At 43.0% G+C, this 8,870-nt stretch overlaps 1 pseudogene; it reads left to right on the forward strand.

The window, feature by feature from the left end:
• The window catches only part of LOC102493257 (mitochondrial import receptor subunit TOM5 homolog pseudogene), a 23,673-nt pseudogene extending 15,699 nt beyond the window's left edge, over positions 1 to 7,974 (forward strand).
• Positions 7,975 to 8,870: the final 896 nt, after the last annotated feature.

Raw genomic sequence — 8,870 nt, forward strand, 5'->3', positions numbered from 1 at the left:
GTGCGTGCCCAAGATCCCGAGAGGAGAATGGAGGAGAAGGGATTGCGGCGTGACCATCCCCCCTGGGGGGTGATCCTGTGGTCTGATACAAAGAAAAGCTTTATAGAAAGATTTTTTTTAGTATTTATTTAATTTTATTTATTTATTCATTTATTTTTAATTTGACAGAGAGAGACACACACAAAGGGCGAGGAAGTCAGGAAGCAAGCCACCAGGTCTGGGACTCAAATCATAGCTGGCCATGTGGGAGTGTCCAGCACCTTAACCACCACGCCATCTGCTGGTCCCCTATAGGAAGATCTTTTCATACTGTTAGCTAATTAAGTGATCAAGGCAACTCCTTTAAAAATAACAGGGACTAGTCCCATAGTGCAGTGGTTAGGGTACAGTGCAGAGAAAGTTGGATCCCATGTGAACAAATAGTGTTCAAATCTTGGCTTCAGCAGCTAGCAAAACATGCTGGGTGCACATGCAAGCCCAGGATCCCAACAAGTGAAGAACTGAAAGAAAAAAAGACTGTAGTGTGACCATGCCCAGCTCTCTCTCTATCATCTTTCTTTCTCTCATGCACTAACATACCCTCCAGCATAAAAGAAAAAAAGAATAACAGAGGAACAGCACCATTATGCATGGTCAGTAGGAGTGTTGGCTGGTCCTCTCTCTTTAGAGGAAAGTTTAAAAATTACTATCAAAATTCAAAATACTCATATCCTTTGCCCCAATCATTCCATGTGGAGGAATCTATCCTAAAGATACCTCATATCTGTGCAAATGTACATTACAGATATTCTTTGCAGAACTACTTGTCATAGCAAGAGATTAAAAATTATCTCTAGGGACCAGCGGTTGGCATAATGGCTATGTTGCTGGACTGTCATGTAGTTGACCACAGTTCGAGTCCCAGACCTGGTGGCTTAAACTCACGCTGGGCACGTGTGCGTGCGTGCCCAAGATCCCAAGAGGAGAATGGAGGAGAAGGGATTGCGGTCCCTCCGGGGGTTCAATTTCTCACTTTCTGTCTCTCTGTCTCTCTCTGTCTTTCTGGCGAGCGCACGCAACCTATAGCAAAAACCTCTCAAAAAAATTATGTCTAAACGTGGGAACCACAAGGTGGCATGGTGGTTAAGGCGCTGGACACTCCCACATGGCCAACCACGGTTAGAGTCCTGGACCTGGTGGCTTGCTTTCTCACTTTCCCTCTCTCTCTCCTTCTCTGTGTGTGTGTGTGTCTCTCTCTGGTCAAATTAAAATAAATGAATGAATAAATAAAATTAAATAAATAATTATAAAAAAATTATCTCTAGATGTAAGTCAAAAGGAAACCAGTCAGATAAATGATGATACAGTTATACAATGCAGTTCTATGCAACCATTTAAAAAATGTCAAAACATTTATACAATGGAATACTACCAGTAATTATTTTTCTAGTTTTTGCTATTTGGTATGTGCACTCGATGGATAGAGAGGGAAAGTGAGAAATCACACCCCAATGGGGGAATGGCCACGCCACAATCTCTTCTCCCAGGATTTTGAGCAGGCGTACACATATGCCCAGCATGTTTCTCAAGCTGCTGAATCTGGGACTCGAACTGTGCAGTCGGCCAGATGACATCCAGTCACCTTAACCACCATACCATGTGCTGGCCCTCTACCAGCAGTTAAATAAACAAACTGCTATGTCTTAGTCCACTTTGTGCTGTTATAATAAAATATCTGAGGATGGGTATTAAAGAATAGTTATTTTCTCCCAGTTATGGATGCTGGAAAATCTTTTTGAAGTTTTTGCTATAGGGTGCATGTGCTCATGGGAGAGACAGAGACAGAGAGTCACAAAGATCTGCAGAGGGTATTCCTCAACTATTCAGACAAATACTGATTTGTCTGGAGGCAACTATATGAATGGAGCCGAACAATTGTTGGAACTCACATGGAGCTATGAATAGTCCATGTTCTTACCGGGAAGAGTTGAAAAACTCCTAACTTGGGGGCTGGTTGGTGGCGTGGTGGTTAAGGGCGCTGGACTCCCACATGACTGACCACAGTTCGAGTCCCAGACCTGATGGCTTGTTAAATAAATAAAGTTAAATAAAATTTTTTTTAAAAAAGAAAAACTCCTAAATTGTGGAAAATTGATTAGAGTCCTCAGAAAGCTATTGCCTCAACAGTAGGGTCAAATTAGACTTGAACTGAAGGGCCATTCTGCACCCTACAAAATTTAACAAAGCTTAAAATTTGGCCTTGGGCCAACAGGTGGCACAGTGGTTAAGGTGCTGGATAGTCAACTCTGCAGTGTGAGTCCCGGACCTGGATGCTTGGAAAACACACTGGGCACATGTGCCTGTATGTCCAAAAGCCCAAGAGGAGGATGGAGGAGAAGGGATTGTGGCATGGCCATCACCCTTGAGGGGTGATTTCTCACTTTTAATCTCTCTGTCTCTCTCTATCTCTCAGGTGAGTGCACATGCCCTATAGCAAAAATCTCTCTAAATAACAACAGTAAAATAATATTTCATTATTTAAATTTGCTATAGAATACATGCACTCACCAAAGAGACAGAGGGAGAAACAGAAAGTGAGAGAATACCCCAGAGGAATGGTCATGCCGCAGTCCCTTCTTCGCCATTCTTCTCTCAGGATTTTGGGCATGTACACACATTTATCCAGCATGTTTTTCAAACCACCAGGTTCAGGACTTGAACTGTGAAGTCAGCCACATGGGATCCAGCCACCTTAACCCTTGTGCCACCTAGCTGGCCCAATAATCTTTAAAGGAATACAAAAATATAGCACATGCAACATATTATAAAATTCACAGTTTCTTTTTTTTTTTTTTTTGAGAAGTTTTTGCTATAGGGCACGTGCGCTCGCCAGACAAAAAGAGACAGAGAGATAGAAAGCGAGAAATCCCTCCCCCAGAGGGATGGTCACGCTGCAATCCCTTCTCCTCCATTCTCCTCTCAGGATCTTGGGCACACACGCACACGCGCCCGGCATGAGTTTTAAGCCACCAGGTCTGGAACACGAACTGTGGTCAACTACATGGGAGTCCAACGACATAGCCATTACGCTAACTGCTGGTCCCTAAAATTCACAGTTTCAAAAAGAAAAATTCACAATGTTTGGCACCAACTCTGAATATTAACGTTATTGGACAATATTCCAAAATTGGTCTCCAAGACTTCCTGCCCTAGTTCCATGAACTGGGAATGAGTTGATAATGTGCTCATGATTATGTTAAGTTACATGGAAAAATCAGTTTGGAGGAATATAAGTTTAGTGGGATCAAGAGATGCCATAATGGTTATATCATGTAGTCGACCATGATTTGAGTCTCAGACCCAGGCACATGTACATGTTTGCCCAAGATCCTGAAAGGAGAATGAAGGAGAAGGGATTGTGGCATGGCCATTCCTGGGGCTAGGGGGTAGGGGTGATTTCTCACTTTCTGTCTCTCTGGCAAGCACATATGCCTTATAGCAAAAATCTCTTAAAAAAAAAAAAAAAGATTAGTAATCCAGGGGCCAGCAGATGTTGTAGCGATTACGTCGCTGGACTTCTACATGGCTGACCATGGTTCGAGTCTTGGATCGAGTGGGTTAAAACTCAAACTGAGGGGCCAGTAGGTGGCATGGTGGTTGAGGCACTGGATTCCCACATGGCCAACCATGGTTTGCATCTTGGACCTGGTGGTTTGCTTTCTCACTTTCCCTCTGTCTCTCTCTATGTGTCTCTCTGGTCAAATTAAAAAATAATAATAATAAATGAAGTTAAATAAAATAATTCTAAAAGAATTAATTATTAAAAAAAAAAAAAACTTATGCTGGCCATGTGTACATGAATACCCAAAATCCCAGGAGGAGAATGGAAAAGAGATTGTGGTCTGACTATCCCCCCTGAGGGATGATTTCTTACTTTCTCTTTCACTGTCTCTGTCTCTCTCTCTCCAGTGAGCACATGCACCTTAAGGTAAAAACCTCTGGGGAAAAAAAAGGTTAGTAATCAGTTGGCTTTTAGTTACTCAAAAAAGAGATTATCCTTGTGGGCCCTATCTTATATATTGAGGCCTTAACAGCAGACAGTTTTGGGGCCAGCAGATGGCATGGAGGTTAAGACAGCTAGATCCCACAAAGCTGACTATGCAGTTCAATTCCTGGACCCGTGGCTTGAAAAACACAGTGTGTGTATATGCATACCTCAAATTCTGAGAGGAGTTGGAGGAGAAAAGACTGCAGTGTGGCCACCCCCACTGGGGATGCTTTCTCACTGTCTCACTCTCTGTCTCTGGCAAGTGCCATGTGCCCTATATCAACCAATTTTTTTTAAAGATTAGAAAGATTTTTTTTAGATTTATTTATTTATTTACTCATTCATTCCTTCATTTTAATTTGAGAGAGAGAGAGACACAGACAGAGAGAGAGAGAGGAAAGTGAGAAAGCAAGCCACCAGGTCCAGGACTCAAACCATGGTCAGCCATGTGGGAGTGTCCAGCGCCTTAACCACCACGCCACCTGCTAGTCCCTAGAAAGATTTTTTTTTCTGGCTCATATCAGAGGAAGAACTCAGAGAGATTCCAAATGTGAAATGAATTCAACATTTCTTTGCTGACTTGAAGACAGAGAGGACTGGGCCAGCTCAGTGGAGCAGTACTAACATACTGTTCAAGCAAAGTTAGATTACAGGTTCAGTTTCCCAGTTGACTTGTATATACCAGGTACATGTGCCCATGATCCTGGCTGGCTGGGAGACCTCGGGAGTGTGTGGCATGAGGCCCTTTCGGGGGTGCCTGTCTTTCTCTCTCACATGAAAGAAAGAAAACTTAAAAAAAAAAAATTAAGACGGCGTTTGAGTGGCTTGGGGTGGCGCCCGTGGGCCCAACCCCCATCCCACAAAAGCAAGAAAACAGGGGCCTCGGTTCTACAGATGCAAGCAAAAAATTTTGAAATTATTAATTTCATTTCATTTATTTATTATTATTTTTTATTTGATCAGAGTGAGACAGAGAAGAGAGAGAGAAAGGGAAAGCGAGAAAGCAGGCTGCTAGGTTCAGGACACAAACCACGGTCAGCCATATAGGAGTTCAGTTTCTTAAGCACCATGCCATCTGCTGGTCCTGATGCAAACAAATTAATTCTACCAATAAAGTGAGTTATTTTGGAAGTTTATTCTTCCCCAGAGCCTCCAGGTCAGAGTCAAGCCGACACCTTCATTTTCAAACTTATGAGACCCTAAGTAGAGAATCCAACCAAGTCCACCCGGATTCGTGACCTATGGAACTATAAAGATAACAAATAGGTGTTGGGGCCAGCAGGTTTTCTAATGGTTATGGCGCTGGAATTCCACATGGCCAACCATAGTGTGAGTCCTGGACCCGGTGACTTGAAAATCATACTGGGCACGAATATGTGCATGTATGTGTGCCCAAAATCCCAGGAGAGGAATGGAGGAGAAGGGACAGCAGTGTGGTCATCCTCCTTGAGGGTGATTTCTCACTTTCCCTCTCACTGTCTCTCTCTGTTTCTCTCTGGCAAGAACACGTGCTCTATGGCAAACACCTTAATAAATAAATAAATAGGTGTTATCTTAAGGTGCTAAATTTGTGTTAATTTGTTATGTAGTGATTTTTTAAAAGTAATACAATTATGAGGGGCCAGCAGTTAGCGTAATGGCTATGTCGCTGAATTCCCACGTAGCCAACTGTGGCTCGAGTCCTGGACCTGGTAGCTTAAACTCACGCCAGGCGCGTGAGCGTGCGTGCCCAAGATCCCGAGAGGAGAATGGAGGAGAAGGGATTGCAGCGTGACCATCCCTCCTGGGGGGTGACTTCTCACCTTCTGTCTCTGTCTCTCTCTGTCTTTCTGGCGAGCGCACGCACCCTATAGCAAAAACCTCTCAAAAAAAAAAGTAATACAATTATGCATAATTATGCAAAAATTTAGGAAAAATATAGTCTATGGAAAGATAAAAATAATAAATAGAAATAGAACTAGATGATATATTTAGTAGACAAGGATGTTGAAACTGCTAATATAGGGTTGGCCTGTGGCCTGACAGTTAAGGGTGTCAAATGCCACATGGCCAACCATGCAGTTCGAGTCCCAGACCTGCCACGTGTGCTTGCATCCCCAAAGTCCTGACAGGATAGAGAAATGGAGAAGGGTTTGCAGCAGGACCACATGCTATTAGGGTATGTTTTCACCCTTTCCCTCTCTATCTCTCGAGCAAGAACACTTGCGCTCTAATTTTAAAAAAACGCTAATATAAATATCCTCCATATATTTAGAAAGGCTGAGAAAAGAGTAAGCAAAATAAGAAGAGTATTTTTTATAATTATTTAGTTTAATTGTATTTATTTCTTTTAATTTGACCAGAGAGGTACAGAATGAGAGAGAGTGAGAGAGATGGAAAGTGAGAAAGCAAGCCACCAGGTCCAGGACTCAAACCATGGTCGGCCATGTGGGAGTCCAGCACCCTTAGTCACCACACCACTTGCCGGCCCCAAAAAGACTATTTTAAAAGACCTAGATTAAGTTTCCTATAAACGAGATAAAAAATGCTGCTTTGGGGACCAGCAGGTGGCGTGGTGGCTGAGGCACTGGATCCCACATGGCCGACCTTCGTTTGAATCTTGGACTTAGTGGCTCAAAACTCAGGCTGGGCACTTGCATGTGTGTGCCCAAAATTCCAAGAGAAGAATTGAAGAGAGGAGATTACGCCATGGCCATCCCCCGGGAGATGATTTCTTACTTTCCATCTCTCTGGTGAACACCCATGCCCTATAGCAGAACCAAAAAAGAAAAAAAAAGTTAGTTTCTAAATGAAACTAACACCAGATTTGATACTTCAGAAGGAAAGATTGGTGAACTTGAAAAGAAGTGAAATACATTTCAGAGTAAAGATAATTACCAAGGACAAAGTGGAAAGTAATAATGATAAAAGGGTTGAAAGAATTATGTCAGAAAAATGGCAGAGTAGACAGCAACGAATGCCTGTCCCTCTGCAGAAACCTCAAAAAACAAGCAGAAACTGTCAGAACCAACCTTGTCAAAACTCCATAGAATAGTCGAAGATTTATACCAACCTAAAAAATGCTGAATCAGGGAGGAAGAAAAAAAAAAAGTAACTTAAAAATGGCAGAAAAGGATCAGCAGGTGGCATGGAGTTTGAACCACATGGCCAACTGTGCGGTTTGAGTCCCAGACCCAGTGGCTTGAAAATCACACCGGGTGCGTGTGTGCAGGCCTGAAATCCCAACAGGAGATTGGAGATCCCGATAGGAGATTGGAGAAGGGACTGCCCTGTGGTCATCCCTCCAGGGGGTGATATCTCACTTTCCAGTTAGAGCGTGTGTGTCCGCCAGAGAGAGAGAGAGATAGTGAGAAGGAAAGTGAGAACTCATCCCCCCAGGGGGGATGGTCATGCCACAGTCTCTTCTCCTCCAATTTCCTCTCAGGATCCTGGACACACGTACACATGAACCAGCGTGAGTTTCAAGCCTCTGGGTCAGAGACTCAAACCAGGCCATGTGGTGGTCCAGCAACCTCTATGCCATCTGCTGACCCTCCTGAAAAAGAAATTTTTTAAGAATTATCTGGGGTGAGCAGCAGGTGTTGTGATGGTTAAGAGGTTAGATTTCCACATGGCCTACCATAGTTTGAGTCTCAGATCTTGCAGCTTGCTTTCTCACTTTCTCTCTCATTCTCTCTCTCTCTCTCAGTCTCACTCTGTTCCAGTAAACTTAAATAATAATAATGATAAATAAAAATTTAAAATAATTTGTTTAAAAAAGAATTAGTTGGAGCTGGTGAAGCAGAGCTGGAGTGTCCCAAATCGAGGGCCTTGCACCGAAACTGGACTTGGAGGAGATGAAATGGAAGATGCACAAAGATGTGATGTCCTCCATACGGAGTTTCCTCATCTACATGGCCCTGTAATGAGTCACTCCTTTTATTTTAAAGAAATTGGACAACATATAAAGATTGGGCATCACATGCAAATACATGATATGAAGAGCCTGGTTACAGCTTCTACTTCCGTGTGCACATGAATAGCACCAGAAAAAAAATTGGGGCCAGCAGGTGGTGTGGTGGCTAAGGACTCTGGACTCCCACATGGACGACTGCAGTTCAAGTCCCGGACTTAGCTACTTGCCTTCTCTTTCTCTCTCTCTCTCTGTCCCTCTCTGGTCAAATTAAAATAAATAAATGAATAAATGAATAAATACAGTTCAATAAAATAATTATTTTTAAAAAATTATCTGGGACCAGCAGATGGAGTGGGGTGTTTAAGACATTGGACTCCCACATGGTTGACTACAGTTTGAGTCCCAGACCTGGCAGCTTGCTTTCTCACTTTCCCTATCTCTTTCTCTGTCTTTGTCTGGTGAGTGCACGTGCCCTATAGCACATTAAAATAATAACAATAGTTAATAAAATTAAATCGTTCTTTTAAAAACCCGCCGTCAGCCATGTAGGAGTCCAGCGCCACCTACTAGCTTCCTCTCAATATTTTTAATAGTAGAAAAGCATTGTTCCCTTGCCTGATCTCTCCCCAGCTTGATCATGGTCTTGAAGATAGCAGCCCATGTTCCCACTGTGGGGCTCTGATTCCAGAAGAAATATAGACAACCTTGTTCACAAATTATTGTGAACAAACTGTCCTAAACTATCTGGGGACCATTTCAAAGATGCAAGGTGCCTGTCTCCATTTTTTCTAACTCAGAACTCAGGGCAGAAAGACAGCAGGCATTGATCAAAAACTGTAAAATGGGGACTAACAGTTGATGTAATGGCTATGTCGCTGGACTCCCATGTAGTCGACTGTGGTTCGAGTCCCGGACCCAGTGGCTTGACCTCATGCCAGGCGTGTGTGC

This window comes from Tupaia chinensis, unplaced genomic scaffold, assembly GCF_000334495.1.
Source record: "Tupaia chinensis unplaced genomic scaffold, TupChi_1.0 Scaffold145304_1, whole genome shotgun sequence".
Taxonomy (NCBI): Eukaryota; Metazoa; Chordata; class Mammalia; order Scandentia; family Tupaiidae; genus Tupaia; species Tupaia belangeri.